The sequence below is a fragment of the Myxine glutinosa genome, chromosome 6 (genome assembly GCF_964187855.1).
Source record: "Myxine glutinosa chromosome 6, kmMyxGlut1.1, whole genome shotgun sequence".
Taxonomy (NCBI): domain Eukaryota; kingdom Metazoa; phylum Chordata; class Myxini; order Myxiniformes; family Myxinidae; genus Myxine; species Myxine glutinosa.
In genome coordinates, this window is record NC_136266.1 from 154849839 (window position 1) to 154875944 (window position 26106).

At 47.4% G+C, this 26106-nt stretch overlaps 1 long non-coding RNA gene across 1 annotated transcript; it reads right to left on the reverse strand.

The window, feature by feature from the left end:
• Positions 1-790: 790 nt before the first annotated feature.
• On the reverse strand, positions 791-10081 carry LOC137429282 (uncharacterized). The gene is made up of 3 exons (XR_013623896.1): positions 9986-10081; positions 3331-3438; positions 791-1023 (listed from the first exon to the last, which is right to left on the reverse strand). It is a non-coding gene; the product is annotated as an uncharacterized LOC137429282 (long non-coding RNA).
• Between the last annotated feature and the right edge of the window lie 16025 nt (positions 10082-26106).

The window sequence follows — 26106 nt, forward strand, 5'->3', positions numbered from 1 at the left end:
TCGGCACACATTTTGATGCTCATATTAACAGAGATGTCGCGAACTTTCTGAACAATCACTTCATGTAAGCCGTGTACATTTTGAGGATTAGTACCATAGACTTTCTCTTTCAGAAATCCTCACAGATGGAAGTCCAGAGGTGTAAGATCAGGTGACCGTGGAGGATATTGAGCAGCAGGTCCACCTAGAGCTATCCAGAACCCAGGAGGCTATCCAGAACCCAAGAAGCTTGAATATCTTCTTTGAAAATATGGTGGCACTCCATCTTGCTGAAAGTGAACCTCAGTGTCCCTATATACATGTCGTATTGTGAGAATGAAATAATTGTGCAGTGTTTCAAGACAAGTTTGACTTGTCACAGTAACATTAAAAATGAAGGGTCCAACAATGCAATAAGAAGAAAATCCAATCCGCATCATAAGTCCTGCCAGGTTAACATGCTTCTCAACATACATGTTTGGGTTTTGTATTGCCAAGACACACAATTGTGACGATTTAATGGCCAGCCAGTTTGAAAGTTCCTTCATCAGAACAAATGATCCTATCCTTGTGTTCATAATTAACAAAACCTGACCACCATGTTCATTACTCCGAGCAGTGAACAATTTACAGAACTGTAAGGTGTTATCAGGATTATCCTCATGAAGAACATGCCAAAGCCTAGGTATATATTTGTAGATGATTTCCACTTAAATTCCTTTGAATACGATGAACATTAGGTTGACCGATCCTTGATTCACGTGCACAGTGCCTTGTTGACATTTTTGGAGAACGCTTGTACACCATTTTTAGAGTTTCCACATTTTATTTTCTTGGTGATGTTCATTTTCTGCCGCAGTTGATTTTATACACATTATAAACAGTTCCAAGTTCTTCAAACTCATCAGGTATGTGACTAATTCTTAAACAGGTGGTACCTGATCCAGACATGCAGCTCTTCCTTTACATTTTCATACTTTCAGTACCATGTTACAAAGTTTTTCTTTTGTTCAAAGTTCAGACATGTATCCGTGGTTGGAGAAACTGAAATCGGAAAAAGTAAGTTTCAATGCATGCTCAGTAATGTGCCAACATCAGTTGCCATGACATTTAAGATTAAACATGAGAAATATAGAGAGATTCAAAGTGTGTGTGTTGGCGAAGGGACTTTTATTCTGACGCTCTTTGGCCCCTATGGGACAAAAGACTGCCTCATCTCGGACTCCAGCGCAACAGGTAAATTAGAGCACGCACTTGGAAGGTGTGCTTTTGAGCCTGTATGCACTACAAGCGAATTATTCCCTTATGAGTGGAGGGCCTCTCTTTCCATCCCCAACGCATGACATACTAACCCGTATTAGGGGAAGGGAGGGACTATGATAATGTTCCGCTATGACATAACTATTCTAAGGGACCTGTATGGTGGTTGCCATTACTTATTAGTGGGTTCCTAAAACCGCAACAATATTAACAGGTTACCCCGTGACCAGACCTTGACCATCTGGAGGCCAAAATATATATAAAAAACCGAAGTTTAAAAAAAATCAAATGTTTTCATATAATATTTACGTGACTGAAAAAAAAATTGTACAAGACAAAAACAAAATGCTGAAAGCACGACAAAGATTTTTGCACTTTATCTTAATCAACTTACCGTAATGATACTGTTGCGGTTTTGTGTTTTTATAATAAAGGTTAATTTCCCCTCCTAGTTTAGTTACACTACAACCTGGTGTAGAGTTTAGCCTGGTGTTGGCATAGCGGTTAGGGTGCCGGCTTGGGATCCCAGGATCCTGGGTTCGAATCCTGGTCAATTGCTAAATTAACACCAGGGGGGTTGACTCAGCCTGTCATCCTTCCGAGGTCGGCAAATTGAGTACCAGCCTGTTGGGATGAATGATCCCGTTGTGTACCCCGGTTTAGAATAGGTACATCGTATCCCTGCGCATCGTAAGAGGCGACTAAGGGTTGGCGCCAGGAAGGGCATCCGGCCATAAAAACATTGCCTCAAACAGGGAACCATGATTGTCATGGGGCCCGCAAGGCTAACCCCTGCTCTAGCGGGGATAATGGCCTTAAAACAATCATTCATTCATTCATTCATGTAGCCTCGTTTTAAGCTCAGTTATTTCTTAGTAAATGTAAGCGTAGACCTTTCCTGTGTTCGTTTTGCGTTGAGTAGTATAATGAGAATTAGGTCCTTTACGATGCCTCGATGCTTTGGGTTTTGGCGCGAAATACCACGAGGCCAGCCTGAACAAGTCGATCAAGGCCGAAGGAAGGCGGAGGAGGAGCCGACGGTAAGCGCGAGCCGCCAATCAGGGCTCGAGGGGAGTGACTTACCACTGCGGCAAAAGGCGGGGTTTGGAACATTTGATGCGGGCTAGGGCGTGGCATATAACCCTGTGCCCGGAGCCCCCACCTCAGTTGAGTTCTCAGTTGAGCTTGAGTCAGATCCCCGAGGAGTGCAGATGAGTTGCGCAGCCCAAGAGTTGAGTTACGGAGCAAATGAGTTGAGTTATAAGGCAGACGAGTTATCAGTCGGGGCTATATACGAGAGTTCTCAGTTGGTACGAACGTTGGTATACGAACTTTGCCCTCCGCGCAGTTGTATTAATCACGCTGTGAAAGACAGCCGTGCCGGGCCACAGACGCGCGCATATTGCCTTCTGCCTGCCTTCGCCGAGATACGCGCCGCGAGGATTTTCCCGCCTGCCTGCCTGCCTTCGCCGGGATACGTGTGGTGACCGCCAGAGGGCCACGCCGGGTGAGCCGTTCCTGGAGGACCAAAGCCGGCGCGGTTGGTCGCGTGAACATTCTTCCTTCATCTCCCTGTGCGTGTGAGTTGGCCCATTGTCTGGGAAAAATAAGTTAAGACTGCTTACGACTGCCCTGTGTCTCTTCTTCTTCTTCTTCTTCTACCATTGTACATTGTGGAAATAATAATTAAATCTGTTCTTCCTCTGGTTCGACCGTTTCGTCCCTTCCATCGTTGACTTAGCATGGTACGAATTATATTGCTCTGATCAGGTTCCAATAGCAAGGTAACAGCACGGGTCACGTGGTATGCCATCTGCTCGGGTGTACTCCATTACGCGTGATTCGTGCGAGACTCGATCCCCGCTTTCACTGCGGCGTGGGTACTTAAGGTACGTGCGAAATTGTCCCGAGACCCTTTTCCACGTCTGCCCGGAAGTGGCAACTCAGTCTCGCGGTTCGAAGACCCAGAGAGAAAAAGGGGCTTAATCTCCCCTTTGTAACGGGAACGGGCTTCACAAAACTGCAACAATATGCTGGAGCATCATCATCCAGTTTAATTTATGCCATATGGTGAAACCAAACCATCCGTACCGAACAAATGTTGTCCAATAATGGAAAAAATGAACATAAGCAGAATCAGGAGGACCCAAATGCAACAAACGCGTTTGCTTCTTCTTGAAAGAGAGTCCGTCTGGCGATCTGCAATGGAACACACCACGAGGCACACCATCAGTTCGGTGAAACACAAAGCTCTTTAGCAATCAAGTTATTCACACAATTCGGGTTCTTTTGAGATAACTTAAAAACCTAATTGCTTGCTCTTTGAGATTATTAATTGTTTCTTGAGACGGATTGGAAAACATGAACAAATCGTAATTATGGTTCAGGGAGGTATTCGGTGGTAGTTAGTCTTGGTGTCCATGCTTTCCCGATTTATGAATAATAACTTTTCCGTTATTACAATTTTCATTTATTTCATTTTTTCCATTTTACAATTGTTTAAAAAATTTCCCCATTTTTTTGCAATTTTTAATTATTCAAATATTTTCAAATTTTAATTATTTCGTTTTTTTATTATTAGCCCATCCCCTGCGCAGACAGGATTTTGCAATCACTTCTGCGTGTGTGTGTGTGTGTGTGTGTGTGTGTGTGTGTGTGTCTGTGTGTGTGAGAGCCGTAACCTTTTTACCATTTGAGCTACTGTCATCAATTTTTGACGAAAGCTTTATCATAATATGTAAAAAGCAAATTCATAATTTTGTCAAAATGTTAAAGGTCAGCATCACATAAAATCATCAATTTTAATCCAATTGAACTAAAATTTAAATTTACCATTTGAGTTTCATCATCAAATTTTCAACAAAGCTTTATTATGAAAATATGGAGAAGACAAATTAATAATTTTGTCAAAAGGTTCAAGGTCATCGTCACCTAAAATCATCAAATCACCAGGAGGAGGCAAAGAGATCACGCGAGGTCACGTCTTTTCGAAGCTGTTCCATGCGCTCACGCTTTCGAAGCTAAGTGATCTTTCTCAATTGTGTTTTTGTCGAGACTGTATCTATCTTTCAGTGTATGTACCTATAGCGTATCTTTTGGAAAATTTTCGGTGCTAATTTTTCGTACATGTATACACAATCGTCGGTTAATACGTATCGAGTATTCTGCGGCCTAGTACTCGTAGGCTTAGGCTACCGTACCATCTCCGACCTTGTGGTTTTGTTTTTCTCTCAGCGATTCGTCGAATGCGCTGCAATTATTTTCGTTCTCTGTTTCGTCCCAGTCGTTCACCCCATACCTCCTTGTTTAATATCTCTACTCAAAAAAAAAAAAAACCCAAAAAAATATTTCCTTCCCAGGTCTTATTCGTTTATTTGTTGTTTTTATTTGTTCGTTCGTTCTTCGTTCGCGATCACGTGGTTAGAAATGTATAATCTCTCCCCTGAACAACTATTTTCTCTCATATATTATAACACCCTTTTCTTCTTTTCCTACAAAAGGATGCTTTCGTCTTGCTCACCAAATCTATTCATTCCAAAAAATATATATAATACCATCTCTTACAGTTCCTCCTTTCTACATTCCTTAAACTATCCAGAACTCCACCCCTCCTTCAGGGTCCTCAAACGTATTTTTGACTCGGAGGTCTCAAACTCATTTTGCAAAAAATGTTCGTTTCCCATGAATCGGACACTTTTCAAAATCCAATCTCACCCCTCCCCTCCAAATCCTCCCCATCACCCATCCCTTTCAAATCTCCCCCCTTGCCCCTTCCCTCCCCTCCCTCCTAAACTCCCCCCACACCCCTCCCCTCCGAGACTCTCCCTCGCTCCTCCCCTCCTAGACTCCCCTCTCACCCCTCCTCCTCAAAGCATCCTCCCTGCTTCTTCCCCCTTCCAACTTTCACCTTCATCTCCCCCAACCTTCTGCCTCGCTCTTCCCCCTCCTCAAATAACACCTCACTGTGCCTCACCCAATCTCCATCAAACCTTTTGTCCGCCCCATTCTTCCCTTTCTCCAAGCTATTCTGAAATCTCTGAAATCTCTGACACACCTTCAACAGCTCTCCCTACCTCTTCCTCCTCTTCCACATCTTACCCTACCCCTCCCCCCCCCCTGTTCTGGACCCGATGCTCCCCCTTCCTCTTCATTAACGGTATGGACCTCAAACATCCGGGGCCTTCGCTCAAACTTGACTGATCTCTCCATACAGGTTGCTTCTGACAAACCAGATGTGATCTGCTTAACAGAAACTTTCCTCCTTCATGATGTCTCTGATGCCTTGGTATCTCTCCCAGGTTACTCCCTCCTCCGGTATGATAGACCTGAGCCTCGTCCTGGAGGTGGGGTTGCTATCTTTATAAAAAAACTCTCTTCCTCACTCGCCCTCCACTGCCCTCTCTCCACCTCACCCCCAGGAATACCTTTGGCTACGGCTTCCCCTTCGCTCCCACCTTTTGTTCATATGTGTGTTGTACCGTCCACCAAACAGCGATGACTCCATCTACATCTCGCTGTCTGATAATATGGACCAACTTCTATCTACCCATCCCAACTCTCTCTTCCTCATATGTGGTGATTTCAATTGTCACCATGCCAGTTGGCTGGGTGTGGGTAACTCTCTCACCAGCCATGGCTCTTCAGCAAAGGACTTCTGCGACTCACTGGGACTGACACAATCTGTCAATTTCCCGATCCGGATCTCAGTCAACGGAGCATCTTCTCTTCTGGATTTGGTTATGACAAACTTCCCTGAAAATGTCTGCTGCTCTTCTTCTGCTCCAATCGGCTCATCTGATCATGTGCTTGTCAAAGTGGACATCTCTCTGACCATTCTCAGAGAGCCTCCTCAGCGTCGACGAGTCTGGCATTTCACTCAGGCCAACTGGCACGGTCTTCAAGCAGCCATCAATCATCTGGACTGGTCTCCCATCTCTACCGCCTCTGACATCAACTCATCCTGGGAATTCTTTCAAAGTAAATTGCTCTCTCTCATGCATAGATTTATCCCATCTCGTCTTCAGTTGTCATACCCTTCCTCCCGTCCATGGTACACGGAATCTTGTGGTGAGGCTGTTGCCCTGAAACAACTTGCTTTCGTCTCCTGGAAAGCAAATCCAACGGAAGGAAATCTCATTTCCTTTCACAAAGCCCGAAACAAGTGTGTGTCCACCCTCAGGAGAGCCAGGAAACAATACCTCACCGTTCTCAAGACCGAACTCTCTTATCTGTCTCCCTCTTCCAAATCCTGGTGGCGTCTGGTCAAATCTGTTTCTGGTGTTTGTTCCCCCTCCATCCCCTCCCTCACCTCAAACGGCTTAACGACTGACTCCGCACGTGAAAAAGCTGAATGCCTCAACTCTGTGTTTGCCTCTAAATCTTGTGTCCCAAACCCATCCCTCTCTGTACCCACCGTACCCAGTCATACCCAGCTGCTCCTGGACTCTGTGTCCTTTCCTCCTGACAAGGTGGAAAAGTTTCTGTCAACCCTCGACTCTGATTCTGCAACTGGTCCTGACGGCATCAGCCCACGGGTCCTAAAATCATGTTCTTCCGCTCTTTCACTCCCTCTTTCTGTTCTCTTCACCCTCTCTTTTGCTCAAGGTCATCTGCCATCTGCTTGGAAATCAGCCAACATCACCGCTTTGCACAAAAAGGTGCAAAAACAGATCCCAGCAACTACAGACCAATCAGCCTTCTCCCAATTATCAGCAAAGTCATGGAATCCATCATTGCTTCAGATATGAAATCTTTCCTCTTCTCCAATGGCTTGATCTCGGATCATCAATTTGGTTTCAGACCTGGTCACTCTACTCTGGACATGCTGCTTCTGCTTTCTCAACAATGGATGGAGGTCCTCAACGCCAAACAGGAAATTAGAGCTGTCTCCCTTGACATTTCACGTGCCTTCGATACGGTCTGGCACCCTGCTCTGCTCACCAAACCCTCCTCCTTTGGTATCCATGGAAATCTCCACGCATGGCTGGCGGACTTCCTCTCTGGTCGTAGTCAACGTGTGGCCTTGAATGGGTTTCTCTCATCTCCTCTTCCTGTTCAGGCTGGAGTTCCCCAAGGTAGTGTTCTGGGCCATGTGCTTTTTCTGGTCTTCATCAATGATCTCTCTGACTATCTTGAAAATCCTCTCTATCTCTTTGCTGACGACTCTACTCTCTGTCACTCCATTCCTCATCCCTCAGATCGGCAGTCTGCAGCCTCCTCACTCTCTGCAGACCTGGACAAAATCACAGACTGGGCAAACAAATGGAACATGTCTTTCAATCCTGATAAATCTCACACTCTTACGATGTCTCTCCGAAAAGACCGACTGGAAAACCCTCCCATCCACTTTCTGAATAATCCTCTCCAAGAAGTTCTGTCACTCAAGCTTTTGGGTCTCACTATTTGCCATGATCTTTCCTGGGAAAACCACATTTCAAATCTGGCCTCCAAAGCCAGTCGCCGACTGGGCATCCTCCGTCGTGCGAAGTCCTTCCTTGGCACACCTGAGCTCCTCACCACATACAAGGCTTTCATCCGCAGCTCTATGGAATACTGCTCTCCCCTCTGGTCTGGTGCTCCTGCCTCACACCTAGCCCGTCTTCACGCTGTTGAAACCAAAGCGTTCAGAATCATTGGAATCTCACGCGATGAAGCTAACTCCAAGGGCCTTTCACTCACTCACCGCAGGCAGGTTGGTGGTCTTTCCGTCTTCTACCGACTCCTCTCTGGCCTTGCCCCCCCAGCCCTCTCTGGGCTCTGTCCCCCAAATATTCCTCCAGGTCGCACAAGATCTGCCTGGTTAAACTGCCAAAATCAAGACTTTCTGCTCACCTTCACTCCTTCATTCCTCTTTTCTCCCACTGGAACAAACTCCCTCACTCTCTTCAATCCCACTCCACCCTCCAGGTCTTTAAAACAGCTGTTCACCACCATCTCTTATCCTCCCCCATCCAAAACCTTGATCTTTTCTACCCCCGCTAATTTCGGTCCCCTTGTGTTTTATACCTTCCCCCCCCCCCTCCCCTTCCCACGCCTCCTGCCCCCAAGCCCTCTCCCTCCCACACTTCTCCCTGCTCTCAAATGTTGTGGTTGTGTGCTTCCCCTTCTCTCCCCATCTTGTCTTCCGCTCCCTCTTTTTGTATATTTTGTTTGTCTGGTTGATTTGTTTGTGAAATAAATGTTATCTCTTTCACGAGCCTCGATTCAGTATACAAAACAAAAAAAAAAAAAAAGTCATCCAATTGACCTGAAATTTGAATTTACCACTTCAGGTTTGTCATAAAAAATTTTGCAAAGCTTTATTATGACATTCATAACTAGCTCAAATGGTCAAAGGTCAATGTCATATAAAATTGTACATTTTCATCTGATTGAGCTTAAATTTTACGAATTTGCATGTTGAGTCAATGAATTGGTTCACCAATGAAAAACTAGAAGGTGATTGTAGTGAAATTATACTGAAGGTGAACCCGGGAGTGCTCGCTTATCCCACTAAAGGGGCGTCTATAAGACCCGGGACAACCGCGACGCAAGGACACTCCAGCGACACTTACTGTGACATATAGTCCTGTAGTTTGAATGGTGTGTACGCACCTATATGCTGGACTTGCTTGCTTTGCCTATTGATATCGGTCATTTCCCATGTAATACTCCGATTCTGATGTCTATTGCATGAATGTATTTTACAGGATGTTACCACAGATCTAAATGATATTAAACCTACCCAAGGTACAAGTCGTGTCTGTGGTTGATTTTCACGACAGTGATTGTTTTTTTTAGATCAAAAGGACAAAGGTCAAGGTTGCATAAAATTGGCAACTTTCGTCCAATTGACCTAAAATTTTCAGAATTTGCATATTGGGTCACAGAATTGGTTCACCAATCAAAAGCTAGAAGCTGATTATGTTTTTAGATCTAAAGAATCTAAAGGCTGCATAAAATCATCAATTTTCATTTTGTATTTTTGGATGTAGTCCCATGGTGCAAACCAATCTTCAATTTTCCCGTCGCCGTAGTCCCCGGCGTCCACATCACCAAGAATGCCAACTTTGCTCCTCGGGGGGGGGGGGGGGGGGGGAGGGGAGTGTGACTGTATTCAAATTATCCATGCTGCACCAACTGTTCGGATCATTCAATCTACACGCTTCGTTAGTGTGCTGAGCAACAGCGTGGAATTTCATCGACAACTTTCTAAATAATAATACGATGAGGCTTTTCTTTCGTGGTATTTTTACCATAGGCTTCTGCTAGAATATGTATATTTTCATTGAGAGTTAGAATTTAACTTGCTGCCAATAATTGGAAAATATTACAAGTTGTCTTTACAGGCAGTCCCCGGTTTACGAATATCCCATCCCTTGATACAACCATTATACTTTACAACCATGTTTGGTCTTTCAAACGTTCGATCCATTCACATAAACAAGGCTTTTTTGAACATGCAGTGCTGAGCGCTGAATGTAGGAAATCGGACCTCGAGATTAATTTCCGATTCACATCATAATTCATACCTCATTCACATGTAAGTTTGTTCTTTCCCTTTCTGCATGTGCCCATGATTGTTGCCTCGCTACCACACTTTCAGTTCCAACTCCCTTCCTTGAGCCTCAACTCTCATCGCAAAAAAAATGCCAATCATGTTGTAAAACATACCAAGACTCATTCATAATCATAAACAGCCTTTTTTCAAGCCTCATAACAATTACAACCAACATTTAATACAAGCCATGTTAAACAAACAATGTACCTTCAGGGACTCATTTCATGAAGTTATACGCAGCAATCGTACGCAGTGCAGGCCATGCATGGATTCATCCAGATATCTGCAGATAGTCAAAACATCCACAACGGAAACGATCCAACATACAGACTTGGCATTTAATATGGAATATTTTTTTTGTAGGGGTGAACTTACTTTTCAAGATGTCTTAGAACCAAAAGTTCATTGGAATTATGTTGAAATTATTCTAGATTTTGTTAATGTGACCTTTAAAAGAAACAAAAACCACATTTGACATTTTGAAACAAATAAATTGATCCTTGAAAGTGATGTTTACTGATATCGAACTCAATTCATGGACAGTACTGTGTTAAACTTCTGTACGTTTTCCAGAAGTATCTCTTTATTTTGCACATTAGCCAATTTTTTTTTTAACAAAAACAAAAGTTAAATTACGACTGGGATTACGGACAGTAAAATTACAGTTCAGTACTTCATGTAACCCCCACGAGCATTCAGGAGAGCATGTACACATTGAGGCATGCTGTTCACGAGATTTGCCAAGGTTTGGACAGGAATCGCTTGCCATGCAGTGACAATAGCCTGCTGCAATTCATGCACAGAGGTCGGCTGCTGGTCCAAGTGGTCGATTTGATGAGTTAATTCTGCCCACAAGTTCTCTATCGGATTCATATCCGGGGACATGGCAGGCCACTCCATATGCTCTACACCACGGTCAGCAAGAAAGTGTTGGATCATGCGAGCACGATGAGGCCGTATATTGTCATCTTGGAAGACAAAGTTTCCTCGAAAGGCTGCACGAGCAAATGGAAGCAATGTTTCTTCCAGAATGGCCCTGTACTTGAACTGGTTCAGGTTTCCATTCAGAACAACCAGGTCAGTTTTGCCCCCTGCATGAAAAGCAGCCCAAACGGTCACCCCACCACCTCCAGCTTGGACTCTTGGCACTATACAATCTTTGTTGTAGGCTTCATGCACTTGTCTGCACACTCGGACGTGGCCATCTTGACGATAGACCAGAAATCTAGACTCGTCACTGAAGATCACGTGATTCCAGTGTCCTGGCTGCCATTGACGGTGCTCTCTGGCCCACTGCAATCGGCGCTGGCGGTGTTGTCTGGTCAGGCGTGGCTTTCTCAGGGGACGCCTGGCATGATAGCCTGCTTGAACCAGTCGTTGGTTGACTAGCCTTCTGGATACAGGCACATTTGTCAGTTGCTGCCACTCAGCCCTAAGCCGATTAGCTGACTTGGTACGGCCATTGCGGACTAACCGGTGCAGCTGGCGATCATCCCTCCTTGTGGTTCTGCGGGGACGTCCTGGCCTCGGTATTGGAGTAGGGACACCCCTCTGAGCATTTCGTTTCAGGATCTTTGACAACTGACCTTGAGTGATGCCATACTGCCGAGCAATAACACGCTGTTTCATGCCGTAATTTCGTAAAGCCACCACTCCATGACAAACAGCATTGTCGAGTTGACGGACCATCTCCAGAGGAAGCGGCAATAACTTTTGGAGACGTGCAGCAGTTGTTTTCCACTAATACAGAATGCAACAACCCTTGTATACCCGACTGTGAAGCCAATCATCAAATGCACTTGTCCATACATTTTGCCATGCCACCTGTGATATAATCCTGTTGTTGACTTCTTGCTGTGACAGACAATCAGTGACATGGTTCTTTTAACAAATAAATCACCAAAGTGTAAAAGAAACTCACCAGATTGATATACTGAGTTAAGAAAGTAAACCCAAGTCAAGAAAATGAAAATATTCCATATTAAATGCCAAGTCTGTATAATCTTCATGATGTTGTCAACATCAGTCCAGTATGAAATCCTTTGACTGAAGAACGTCATGACGAATTCCATGATGTAAAGTGTGGCTAGAACGATGTTCACAAGCTGCAAAGAGAAGAACAAATGAAGCAAGTCTGAATATTGATCAGCTGCAAATATTCTGATCAAACAATCTTCATAAACAATTAGGTTTTACCAAAGAATGTGTCAGGGTAAAAATGAATAATTATAATAATAATAATAATTCATTTATTTTGTATAGCGCTTTTCCAGAAGCCCAAAGGCGCTTTGACAGAGTGGAAAACATAATGCATAACAATACATGAAAACAACAATTGCAAAAAGACAAGAATCAAGAAAACAAACAGCAGCGATATACGGCATATATATAAGACAAGAATCAAAAAGACAAGACAAGAATCAATAGGGAAATATTTAAAGCAAAAGGAGGGAGAAGGAGAAGAGATAGTCAGGGGTTAAATGCTGTGGGTTGAATGTTGAATGCAGCGTTGAACAGGTGGGTCTTTAGTGATGTTTTGAATGTGGTGAGTGAGGAGGAGTCTCTGATGGTGTGAGGTAGTGAGTTCCAGAGGGTGGGAGCAGCAATGGAGAAGGCCCTGTCCCCCCAGGATCTGAATTTGGTCCGGATGGAGGGGGTCAGGAGGTTGGCACCAGCAGAGCGGAGGTTGCGGGTGGGAGTGTGTCTGGAGAGGAGGTCAGCCAGGTAGGATGGGGCCAGGTTATGGAGGGCTTTGTATGTCAAGAGGAGGATTTTGTACTGGATTCTCTGGGGGATGGGGAGCCAGTGAAGCTTGTAAAGGACGGGGGTGATGTGGTCACGGGTCCGGGAATGAGTGAGTAGACGGGCAGCGGAGTTCTGAATGTATTGGAGTTTATTGGTGATTTTTGAGGGTGAACCATAGAGGAGGCTATTGCAGTAGTCCAGACGGGAGGTGATGAAGGCGTGGATGAGGGTTTCTGCAGCCGTGGAGGAGAGGGATGAGCGGAGCCGGGCAATGTTTTTCAGGTGAAAGAAGGCTGACTTTGTGATCTGTTTAGTGTATTTGTCGAAGGAAAGGGTTTGGTCAAAGATGACGCCAAGATTCCGGATGTGAGGGGAGGTGGATACTGGGATACCGTCGATGTTGAGGGCAAAGTTATGGGTGGATTTTGTGAGCGTTTTTGGGCCAATGATGATTATTTCAGATTTATCACAGTTAAGCTTGAGGAAGTTGATTTGAAGCCAGGATTTTATTTCAGTGATGCAGTTTGTCAGGATAGAGTGGGTGTCGGTGGAGACGGACTTGGTGGAGATGAAAAGCTGGATGTCATCAGCGAAGCAGTGGAATTGGAGACCATGACGGCGGATTAAGTGACCGAGCGGGGACAGGTAAAGGATGAAGAGGAGGGGGCCAAGAACTGAACCTTGGGGGACACCTTGGGGGAGGGGAGCAGTGGGGGATTTGCAGTTATTGATGGAGATGAACTGGCATCTGTCAGAGAGGTATGATTTAATCCAAGAGAGGGCAGTGCCGGTGACGTTAAAGGTGGATTCAAGTCGGGTGAGGAGGATAGTGTGATCGATGGTGTCAAAGGCAGCGCTGAGGTCGAGGAGGACGAGAATGTTGAGGTTGCCAGCGTCAGAGGAGAGGAGAAGGTCGTTGGTGATTTTGAGGAGAGCAGTTTCAGTACTGTGGTTGGAGCGGAATCCGGATTGGAATGTTTCATACAAGTTATTGGCAGAGAGATGATGTTTGAGTTGAGTGGCTACAGCGCGTTCCAAAACTTTTGACAGAAAGGGTAGGTTGGAGATGGGTCTGAAGTTGTTTAGGGTGTCAGGGTTTAGACCAGGTTTTTTTAGAATGGGGGTAACAGCAGCAATTTTGAGGGAAGGTGGGACGATGCCTGTAGACAGGGAGGAGTTTATTGTTGCAATGATAAGTGGAGAGAGAGCAGGGAGGGAGGCTTTGACAAAGCTGGAGGGGATGGGGTCAAGAGTGCAGGTGGCAGTTTTCATTCCTATGAGGAGTTCAGAGAGGTCAGTAGGAGAGATTGGGGAGAACCGAGACAGGGGATGGCAGGACAAGGGGGGGCAGGTGGTTGGAGGGGGAGCGGGTGCGGCGGTGGTCAAGCTGTTGTAGATGTTGTCAATTTTGCGTTGGAAGAAAGAGAGGAAGGAGATGCAGTTGTCTACTGTGAATGACTGGGTGGTGGTGTTCAGGGGGCGGAGGAGTTTGTTTATTGTCGAGAAGAGTGCTTTTGGGTTTCCGGAGCCAGAGTGGATAATTTGAGAGTAGTAGGCAGAGCGGGCGCGGGAGAGGGCATCTTTGTAGTGTTGTATGTGGTCCTTGTAGGCTTGGGAGTGAACTGTGAGACCCGTTTTATTGCGGAGTCTTTCAAGTTGGCGAGCACGAGTTTTCATCAGGTGGAGTTCAGGGGTAAACCAGGGAGCAGAATGGGTGAAAGAAACTGTTTTGGTTTTTACAGGCGCAAGCTGGTCAAGGCAGGAGGAGAGAGTGTGGTTGTAGTAGTCAGTGAGGTCGGAAGGGGTGTGGAGGTCAATGAAGGGAGAAGTGGACATTTTTTCAGAGAGGGTGGATGAGAATGAGGTAGGTGAAAGAGCGTTTAGCTTACGGAAGTTGATTGTGCGATAATGCCTTGGTGTTGGGGCGGGGATGTTGATGGTCAGAGTGATGGCTAAGTGGTCAGAGAGGGTGAGGTCGGAGCCATAGAGATGGTGCAAATTTAATCCAGTGGAGCAGATTGTCAAATTGCAAATTGTCATCTCTGGACCAATCAGAGGCAGCTGTGGCTAAAAGCTTGCTGGGTAAAAGCATCATGTGACCAAGTCGAGCTGGGCCAAGGGAAATATGCTTCCTTGTACAGAATTAGCAAAGAGTCATTCCACAGTTGCTGGGCAGAATTGCTTCTTTATGCTGAGCTGGAAAAAACTTGTTTTATCTGTGGTTTGACCTTGTGTAAGAATTGGGAGGCCAAGGGTCCTCGTATCAGCATTCCTGTGTTCTGATCTCATGCTTCAGTTTCCACTTTTGCCTTCCTTTTGTAGTAAAACAATTTGTATAAATATTTGATGCAGTTTGAGTAGAAATTAGAGATCTGCTTGTCTGAGGTCAAACTCTTCTCTCCGTGTGTACAGTCACGTGAAAAAGTAAGTGCACCCCATGTAAAGTTTTGACTTTTTCAACATATTTCAACATACAGCTATTTGATCTTCCAACAATATTGATAGATAAAGGTGATATAATATAACAAATATCATGAAACATTTACATTTTGTAGTCCATTGTATCATTTAAATAAACATAAATGCAAATTTTGCATGTGGAAAAAGTAAGTACACCCCTACATTTATCAATACTTCAAATACCTAAAATTAGAATCAGGTGCACCAGCTCAGGTGCAAATGATTAGAACATCGTTGGAGAGGATCTTACCATTATCCCTGCACCACCCTCACCACCACACCACACACACTTACTGTGAATGCCTCTTTCTGTATTTTATCTCTGCCAGGCAGAACAGTTTATGTTTTGTATCCCACTGATAGGTCAGATCTGCATCCGGACCTGAACCTGAATTCCAATGATTCTGAAAGATTTGGTTTCAACAGCGTGAAGCCAAACTACACTACCGGTCAAAAGTTTTAGAACACCTGAATTTTCCAGTTTTTATTGAAATTTACGCAGTTTAATGTCTCAATGTACTCTGAAATTAAGCATAGAACAAATAAACAATTTGAGATGAAAAAGAAATCATAGAATCATTTTGTTTAACAAAATTTAATTTAAATTTTTGACTCAGCAAAGTCGCCACCTTTTGCAGATATAACCGCCGAACACACTCGTGGCATTCTCTCTACAATGGAAATCAAATATTGTTCGGGAAGTTCTTCCCAACACTTGCAGAAGTTCCCACAAATGTGTTGCACTTGTAGGTTGCTTTGCTTTCACCCTTCTGTCCAGTTCATCCCAAACCAGCTCGATGGTGTTTAAGTCGGGAGAATGTGCTGGTCATTCCATGATTTGAAGCCTACCGTCTTGTTCTTTTCCTCGAAGGTAGTTTTGACATAGCCTGGGGGTGTGTTTAGGGCCATTATCTTGCTGTAGGATGAACCCCTGACCAACTAGGCGTATACCAGAGGGTATTGCATGGTGCTGCAAAATGCTGTGGTAGCCCTTTTGGTTCAAGGTGCCAGTCACTCTGTGGAAGTCGCCGACTCTGGATCCAGCAAAAGAGCCCCAGACCATCACACTTCCTCCTCCATGTTTGACAGTTGGTGTCACACACTGAGGAACCATCCTTTCGCCTGCTCGAAGGCGTACAAAAACCCTGCGTGATGAACCAAAGATTTCAAATTTTGATTCATCGGTCCATAAGACCTTCTTCCAGTCTTCAGTACTCCACTGGCGGTGCTTCATGGCCCAGGCAAGCCTCTTTTTCTTATTTTGCTTTCTTAGCAATGGCTTTCTTACTGCCACACGACCTGTCAAACCTGCAGCTCGAAGTCTTCTCTTCACAGTTGAAACTGAGACTTGCTTACTTCGACCAGTGTTAAGCTGTGCTTGAAGCTGTTGTCCTGTGAGCCGCCTATCACGCAAGCTGTTGACTCTCAGAAACTTGTCTTCTGATTCTGTTGTGGCTTTGGGTCTGCCCGACCTCTTCCTGTCAGAGTTTCCTCCAGTTTCCAATATACCACTTCCTGCAGTGCAATATTGTCCAAATAATGCTTCAGAGGGTGTAATAACAGTCTGTTCCAATACTGCTTTTATACAGACAGGGGGTTTGTAATCAGGTAATCAGCAGAGATTGGGACATGTGGAAGTGTAAAATTTATCTATGAATCGAGTGATTTTTTATGAGCCACAACCTGTCAAAATCGTGTGTTTAGAACCTACTTATCTTGGGTATAAGTTTTTTATGATACCTAGAAGTTTATACATTCTTATATCCTACACAATATATCCAGATGTTCTATATAGTAAATCCTTGATTTATGGTCAAATAGCAAGTTTTATATGGCAAACTAATAGGGTCTGCAGTTTACACGACCTGGACAGGATGCAGGGTGCCCTAGGTCATGAAATGCAAATGCTGTGTGCATTTTATATGAGATTGAGACTGCACGTGTGATCCATGAAGTTGACTATTATTTTAACATTGTTCATAACATATATATATATATACACATATACAGTCACGTGAAAAAGTAAGTACACGCCATGTAAAGTTTTGGCTTTTTCAACATTTTTCAACATACAGCTATTTGATCTTCATTTCAACAATATTGATAGATAAAGGTGATGTAATATAACAAATATCATGAAACATTTACATTTTGTAGTCCATTGTATCATTTAAATAAACATAAATGCAAATTTCGCATGTGGAAAAAGTAAGTACACCCCTACATTTATCAATACTTCAAATACCTAAAATTAGAATCAGGTGCACCAGCTCAGGTGCAAATGATTAGAACATCATCAGAGAGGATCTTGGAGGAACCTGTCTTATTTAAACCTCAGACATTTCGTTTGGTTTGCTCTTTGTTGTTGAAGTGTGAGGCGTCACCTTGCCTAGATCAAAAGAGCTCTCTGAGGCCTTCAGAAAGAAGGTTATAGATGCCTACGAGTCTGGGAAGGGATTTAAAAAGATCTCCAAACAATTTGAAATCAATCATTCAACTGTCGGGAAGATCATCTACAAGTGGAGAAGATTCCAAACAACTGCCAACTTGTTCAGCCCAGGCCGCCGCAGCAAGTTCAGCCCGAGAACAGACCGAAAGATGCTGAAAGAAGTCTCTAAGAACCCCAGAATGTCATCACGGGACCTACAGGTAGCTCTTGCCACTGTTGATGTCAAAGTGCACGAGTCTACCATTAGAAAGAGGCTGCACAAATTTGATCTACATGGGAGGTGTGCCAGGAGGAAACCTTTGCTGTCCAGAAAGAACATCAGGGCAAGGATAAAGTTTGCCAATGAACACCGAGGCAAAGACCAGCACTTCTGGAACAATGTGCTCTGGACAGATGAGTCAAAGGTAGAGCTATTTGGCCACAGTACCAGAAGACATGTTTGGCGAAAACCGAAGACAGCATTTGACCACAAGAACCTGATACCAACTGTAAAGCATGGTGGTGGAAATATTATGGTTTGGGGGCAGCTTTACTGCATCAGGGCCTGGGCAGCTCACCATCATAGAATCCACTATGAATTCTTCATTGTACTAGAGGGTGCTTGAGGATAATGTGAGGCCATCTGTCGGAAAGTTGAAGCTCAACCGAAGGTGGACTTTGCAACATGACAATGACCCTAAACATACCAGTAAATCCACCAAGGAATGGCTGAAAAGAAAGAAATGGAAGGCTCTGGAATGGCCAAGTCAAAGCCCGGATCTAAATCCCATCGAGATGTTGTGGGGGGATTTGAAACGACCTGTGCATGCAAGAAACCCCTCAAACATCGCACAGCTGAAAGAATTCTGCATGGAAGAGTGGGCAAAAATTTCTCCCAGTCGATGTCAGAGACTGGTAGACAGTTACAAGAAATGCCTACTTGAGGTTGTTTCTGCCAAAGGGGGCAATATCACCTATTAGAGCCAAGGGTGTACTTACTTTTTCCACATGCGAAATTTGCATTTATGTTTATTTAAATTATTCAATGGACTACAAAACGTAAATGTTTCATGATATTTGTTATATTATATCACCTTTTCTGTCAATATTGTTGAAATGAAGATCAAATAGCTGTATGTTGAAATGTTGAAAAAGTCAAAACTTTACATGGGGACATGGGGTGTCCTTACTTTTTCACGTGACTGTATATATTGTTATGAATTTGGGTAGTGAATATGTAGAGCAGAATAGAGCTGAATGGGTAACATGCTTCGAATTGTCGCGGTAAGGAACAGTACCTGTATTAAGTCATGTGTCGGCGTTTTGTCGGTTAAGGTGTATAAATGTGAATCTACCAGGAGATTCGTGTGTTCGGTCGTGTAGGGATTAAAGAGTAGCGTCCCTGTGTGTCCTCACCTGGTTAGCCAAACCTTTGTCCATTTTGGCACTGCACACCACATAGACACTTAGTTAGGATCCCTTCGTACAACACTAATAACGCTCGCCCCCCTGACATGACCGAAGAAGAAATCAGGCCAGGACACCGCCACATGGCCGCCACCATTTACACCTCCGAGAGGTCTATCCACCTCGCATAGCACGTGCTATAACGCAAGGAACAAGGAGCGCGAGTGAGAGTGGCGCAGTGGGCATACACCAAGTGAGCCGGCGAGTTGGTGGAGGCTCTGATTGGTTGGCAGCGCACCAGGGCAGAGCGCCATTGAGAGAGAGTTCGTTTGAGGTGCGCACGGGCAGAGTTTGCAGTTGATACGAAGAACGCCAGGCAGTGCAGTTGATACGCAGAGGTCAGAGCAGCACTGAGCGAGAGAGGAGTTTTGCCGAACGCCATTGCGCAGTTGATACGAGGAACTGAGCCAGATCTGATCCCGAGTTGGCAGTGCGCAGTACGCAGTTCGAGGGTCGAGCCCGAGCAGTTGCCGAGCGCCATTGCGCAGTTCAGCGGTTGATCCCGAGCGGTTGGATTCCTGGCAGTGCAGTTCGGAGCCAGAGTTCGTTTGGAGCAGTTGGGTTTGCGACGCGGCAGGACTTTGGTCCGAGTCGACCTCGCGTGGAGCCGCTGGCCTGCATTGGACGTGGGGCACTTGGAGCGAGGCCTTGTGGGACTTGGAGCGAGGGACCTCGTGGTGTGCGGTCGGGCCGGGCGGAGCGGTGTTGGACAGCAGCCAAAGCCAATGACGAGACAGATAAGCCCGAGCTCCGCGTACATTTTACACGACGAAACATTTTCTTTCCTTTGATTCATCCCCCCTCGTTTTGTATTTGATATCTGGTGTGCGGGATCCCGAAGTAGGATATTTTATTACCGGCGCATGCTTTTTTCCTGTCCTTACTTTTCTTAATAAACCCTTCTATTATTTTTGTACATATTCCTGAACGCAGTTTTCCGGGTGGTTGATTTTAATAGACAAGGCTGCAGGGCTCTCGCCCACCCCCCCCCCCTTCATCCCGCGCGCTTGAGTAGCTTTTGTTGCGGAATCCGCCGTTGAGTTTTCGCCTCGGGAGTAAAGCCTTCGTGATCGGCATCCGCAGCTCTGGTGTTAATCGGAGTTGCGCGACAACTGGTGTCAGGAGTGGGATTGAACCCCGAACTGGTCTCAAGAGTGAGGATCTGGGCCCGTCAGACAAATTTTTTTGTCCGCGGCGAGACATCGACACGGTCGGGCGTACATCGCACCCGACGTTCGGACGAAAATTTTTTATAGTCGAGGCGGAGAAATTTAATAGTCGGTTTGGCATACGGAGCACGATATATCACGTCTTCGACAAATTTAAATCTTGTTTTTTTGGAATTAAAATAAATAAGCGCGTGGGAAACGACCTTCCGAAAAGCGGATGTCGGAGGTCGATGAAATGGAGGTCCGTAGCGAGGCTTCTGTCAGTGTAGGGAGTGAGCCGGAAATGGGGGAAATGGAGGATAGCGTTGGAACTTTCCCCGCCACAGGGACGGCCTCCAGAGACGACCAGGCCTTAATGAAATTTATGAGGGATTTAATCAACGACAGCAGTGAGCGAACCCGTCGGGTATTAAAGGGAGACATGAACGCACAGGGTGAGCGAACCAATGCAAAAATGGGAGAAATGAAAAATGAATTAAAGGGAGACATGAACGCACAGGGTGAGCGATTGGGAAATCAAATTGGGGGATTGAGTGAAATTGGGGAAGCCAGCTTGGAAATGTGGTTTTGCCAGTAAAGACCATGGCAGATAGTGAGATCCAAAAGCTAGAGTGACAGAACTTTTAGGAGAGGATTGTTGAGAAAGTAGATAGGAGGGTTGTCCACTTGTCCAGTCGGTCTTTTCGGAGAGACATAGTAAGAGTGTGAGATTTGTCAGGATTGAAAGACATGTTCCACTTGTTTGACCAGTGTCAACTGTGTACAGTGTCAACTGTTTTGCAGTGTCAACTGTGTAGCCATTTGAGGTAAGGGAGGGGATGGAGGGGGAACAAACACCAGAAACGGATTTGACCAGACGTCATAATGTCTTTGAACAGACCAACGTCTTTGACCAGACGTCAAAATGTTCTAATGCTTGTCATAATGTCATCCACAAATTTTTGAAACATTGTGCGAAACAAAAAGGGGAAATTACAAAAAAGTTTTCCTCTTCATCCAATCACTCCTTGAATGAGTCATATGAAATTAACAGTAAAGGAGATAAAATAAAAGAAAAGCAGAGGCAAATGATACAGATGAAGCAGTTCTTACTTTGATTTCTTCAGAAAAGTAATTTCTGCTTGTAGGGAAGCATTCCAATGTCACATTAATGTAGTCCAGGATGATGGAAAATAGCAAGATCCTCCTCCAAGCCAATGATGTTCTGTAAGAGAGAGTGGAAAAGGATCATTCGAAACAAACTCATCTCGTTGAATTTGACGCATTGCTTATCATAACATGGGTGGGATTCCTGCGAAACAACTCTAGACTCTTAATGTGTCATTAGATATCTCCAACGTACCAAGGAAATTCGGTTGGTTTGTCAAAACTCACAAACAGTTGATATTTAAACTTTAAAAATGATTTCACATCTTACTATAATTCACCAAATGTCCGTCTGTCTGTCTGTCTGTCTGTTCGAAGGTACCGTAAAAACTGCTGAACAGATCGCAAAGATATTTTGGGTGGATAATCCTGGGATGCCCAGGAGTAAAATATGCTATTTAGTTTTCCCAATTTCAGCTTTAGTCTCCAGCATTCTCAGGTTTGGACTCCCGCATAACATTCGCGTTCGCATAACGTTCATTGTTCTCATTGTGACGATGTTGTTTTCCCGGGTGCCGCACGATCGATGCAGCCGTTTGTGCGGCACCCGGGAAAGCAACATGTCTCCATCGATCGCTAACAGATCGCTGTCTCCATCGATCTTGCCAAGGCCGTAACAGCTTTCGGCTCAAAATCCTTTTAACTGTTCATTTGGTACAGTTACACGTATAGGGAATTTGGTACACGTATCGGGAGTACATACCACCTAGCGATTGTGAATACGATTATCGATCACGATTCACGATCACGATCATAGTGATCATAGTGATCACGATTTGAAACACGATGGAATAATATTTACCGATATGAACAGTGATGTGGCTTTTATTGAAATTCAAAAGATACTGTTTAGATTTTGATGATTTGCGTGTGATATGATTCAACTGATGTTTATATGAATCGTTTAAAATTAAAAAACCCTTCAATTTCTGATATTTTGCCTTTTCATTTGGGCTTCCCAATTGAAGTCCCGCCCATAGGGACCCACGATCAATGTTTCTTTGCGTGAACGTACCGTTTGTTTGCGATTGGGTACGTTTTTCATGGAAGTCATTCACGAACTTGCTGTCCATGTCTGACGTGCGACTGAAAGTGCTACAGGAATGTGAAATATATTGGTTTCATGCTTTAGCATTCGCCGTATCTGCATTGCCTGTTTGCTTCTGGCCTCCCACCGGTATCTCACTCGGAATCATACCCTTGGGTTCTAGCAGCCGCCAACCCTAGCGATACATAGCAGGGTCTTACAGCCGCCATATTGGTGCTCACCGTCACTGCGATGCGAAGTTATGTTGTATTGTGGGAGCTATGCTCGCACGATAAAACCGGACAAAATGATCGATGCCAGGAATGAAGTTTCACTGAGCTATTTATTTCCAGCTCACTCGAAAGAACTCAAAAGCACTGAATCCGCCCATCGAACGGGCGGCAATTTATTAGTAAGGCTCAACACACAAAAGCCACGCCTCTCAGGCGGGGCGTGGTATGCAAATAGGTAAGCCAAGTGTTCGCCCGGGAAAGGCAAGTCTGGACACGCCCGGGCGAGTCCGGACAAGTGACCGCTCACTGGTTGCGTCATCGGCCGGTGCAAGGTAATTGTGTCATGCTTCCGGTAACCGCTACATGCGCCCCCCCCAGAATTAACATGCACCGGGAGAGTCAGTTTGAGGGGGGTCTTGATGACCCGGCCGAAACAACCCCTGGTGATTCGTGTGGGGGTGGTAGGTGGCGTGGCGGTGGATGGTCGGGCGGGGGGCATGGTTGACGGGGGACGGCCCCGTCGTGGAGGAAGGGCCAACCGTGGAGGTTGGTCAAGCTCTAAACGGGCCGGCTTGAGGCGGTCCACGGGGATGCGGTCCGGCTTGTCGCCGATGTCGATGATGAACGACTTGTCCCTCTTCAGGACCCGGAAAGGTCCATCGTACGGCGGCCGGAGCGGTCCCCGGTGTGTGTCGTGCCGGGATAAAACGTACTCCGCAGTGCGAAGTGCTGGGGGGACGTGGGGTTGGGGGCAGCCGTGGTGGGACGTGGGCATGGGGGCAAATCTCCTGGCAGCCTCCTGGAGGACCGAGCGTTGGCGAGCCGCGGACCAGGGGCCGGTGGCGTCAGGGATGAATTCGCCCGGCACGCGCAGTGGCTGGCCGTAGACCAGCTCGGTGGTGGAAGCCTGGAGGTCCTCTTTAGGGGCCGTTTGGAGGCCCAATAGGACCCACGGGAGTCTGTCGGCCCAACCGTCGTCCTGGAGGCTGGCCCTGAGAGCGGCCTTCATCGAGCGGTGGAATCCCTCGCACAAGCCGTTGGCTTGGGGGTGGTAGGCCGTGGTGCGGTGTAGCTTGACCCCCAAGGCCTGGGCGACCGCACCCCAAAGCTCGGAGGCGAATTGCGGGCCTCTGTCGGAGGAGATGTCCGAGGGCGTGCCGAAACGGGCAATCCAGGTGCCAATGAAGGCCTGCGCCACGTCGGCGGATGTTGTTGATGCCAGCGGGATGGTCTCCGGCCACCTGGTGGTCCTGTCCACCATTGTGAGGAGGTGGGTGAAGCTCCGCGAGGAGGGAAGGGGTCCCACCAGGTCCACATTGACGTGATCGAAGCGCCGCGCGGGCACGTCAAATGGTACCAACGGGGCCTGGGTGTGCCGGTGGACCTTCGCGTGCTGGCAGGCAATACAGGCGTTGGCCCAGTCGCGGACGTCCTTACGGAGCCCGTGCCAGACGAACTTTGCTGCCACGAGCTTCTGTGATGCTTTCCGGCCCGGGTGGGAAAGGCCGTGGAGGGCGTCAAAAATGTGCCGCTGACATCCGGTGGGCACGATGGGGCGAGGTTGGCCCAGGGAAACGTCGCACAGGAGAACCGTGCCTGTGTCCTCGAAGGGGACGTCGGCCAACCGCAGGCCTGTGTCCGCTGTCCGGAGGACTTGCACCGTGGGATCGGCGGTCTGGTCGTCCGCCATGCGGGCGAAGTCCATGCCCAGGTGGACGGCGTTCGCGCCGGACCGGGAGAGGCAATCGGCCACAGCGTTGTCCTTGCCCACGATGTGCCGGATGTCCGTCGTAAATTCGGACACGGCGGAGAGGTGGCGCTGCTGGCGGGCCGACCACGGCTCCGTAACCTTGGCCATGGCGAAGACCAGGGGTTTGTGGTCCACAAACGCCGTGAACGGGCGGCCCTCTAAAAGATGGTGGAAGTGGCGAACGGCCAGGTAAAGGCTGAGGAGCTCGCCGTCGAAAGCGCTATACTTGCGCTCGTTAGGGCGAAGCTGCCGGCTGAAGAAGGCCAGCGGTTGCCAAGCCCCGTTCACCCACTGTTCATGCACGGCGCCCACCGCGTTGTCGGAAGCGTCCGTGGTGAGGGCGATGGGTGCATCGAGCGCCGGGTGCGCCAGCATGGTCGCGTTGGCGAGGGCCAGCTTAGCGCCCGTGAACGCCGCATCCATCTCTGTGGTCCAGGCGACGTCGTGCTTGGCCGGCTTGCCCCGGAGGGCTTCGTACAGGGGGCGCATGAGTTGGGCGGCGCGAGGCACGAACCAGTGGTAGAAATTAACCATCCCCAAAAATTCCTGTAGGGCCTTGATGGAGCGGGGGCGCGGGAAACTTGTGACTGCCTCCACCTTGGTAGGCAGCGGGACGGCCCCACGCTTCGTGATGCGGTGCCCCAGGAAGTCGACGGCCGTTATGCCAAACTGGCATTTTGCCCGGTTGATGATGAGGCCGTGCTGGCCGAGGCGCTCAAAAAGCGTGCGCAGGTGAATGAGGTGCTCCGCCCGGGAAGTGCTGGCGACGAGAATATCGTCCAAGTAGACGAAAAGGAAGGTGAGGTTGCGCAGCACGCTGTGCATCAGCCGCTGGAAGGCCTGGGCCGCGTTCTTAAGGCCAAACGGCATGCAAAGGAACTCGAAGAGGCCAAAAGGTGTAATTACCGACGTCTTTGGCACGTCGGCCGGCCGGACGGGTACCTGGTGGTAGCCCCGAATGAGGTCGACCTTGGAAAAGATCACCCGCCCCGCCAAACGGGCGGAAAAGTCCTGTATGTGTGGTATCGGGTACCGGTCGGGGGTGGTGGCGTCGTTGTGGCGGTGGTAATCGCCGCATGGTCGCCATCCGCCACCCGGTTTGGGCACGATGTGCAGGGGCGAGGCCCACGCGCTATTCGAGCGCCGCACAATGCCCAATCGCTCCAGCGCGTCGAAATCCGCCTTCGCCACGGTGAGTTTGGCCGGGTCGAGGCGGCGAGCCCTGGCGGAGACAGGTGGACCTGTGGTCGGGATGTGGTGTTCGACGCCGTGCTTGACGGCGACGGCCGAAAACTCGGCGAGTAGGCGGGTGAAATCGTCCACGGCCGGGAGCGCGCAGGCTAGCTTGGTCGGAGCGGAGCCGCTCAATGAGCAAGCGAGCGAGCTAAAGGTCTCGGCGTTGATGAGCCGACGCCGTTTGACGTCCACCAAAAGCCCATGCGCGCACAGAAAATCTGCACCCAGCAAGGCCATGGGCACGTTCGCTGTGATGAAGTCCCACCTGAAGCGCTGGCCCCCGAAGCAGAATGCGACGCTGCGCGAACTGAACGTGCGGATGAAGGAGCCGTTTGCGGCGACCAAGGCGGGGCCGCAAAGCGCGGCCTGTTTGTCCTGCACCGAGGTGGGTATCACGGTCAGCTGAGCGCCGGTGTCGCACAAAAAACGCCGCCCGGACGCTGTGTCCGTGATAAACAGAAGGCTGCCTGAATGGCCGACGCTCATGGCAGGCAGCGAGCGCCGTCCTGGTCGTTTCCCGACCTGCCGAAAGTGCACGGTGGGCGGCACGTTCTGGCCTTCTGCCAGAACCTGGCGTGGTCCGCTCATGGTCGGCTCTGGTGGAGGCTCCGGCGGTCGCATCGGGTTCGGTCGACAGGGCGTCGCGGTGGCCGCTGCCGCCAGTGGC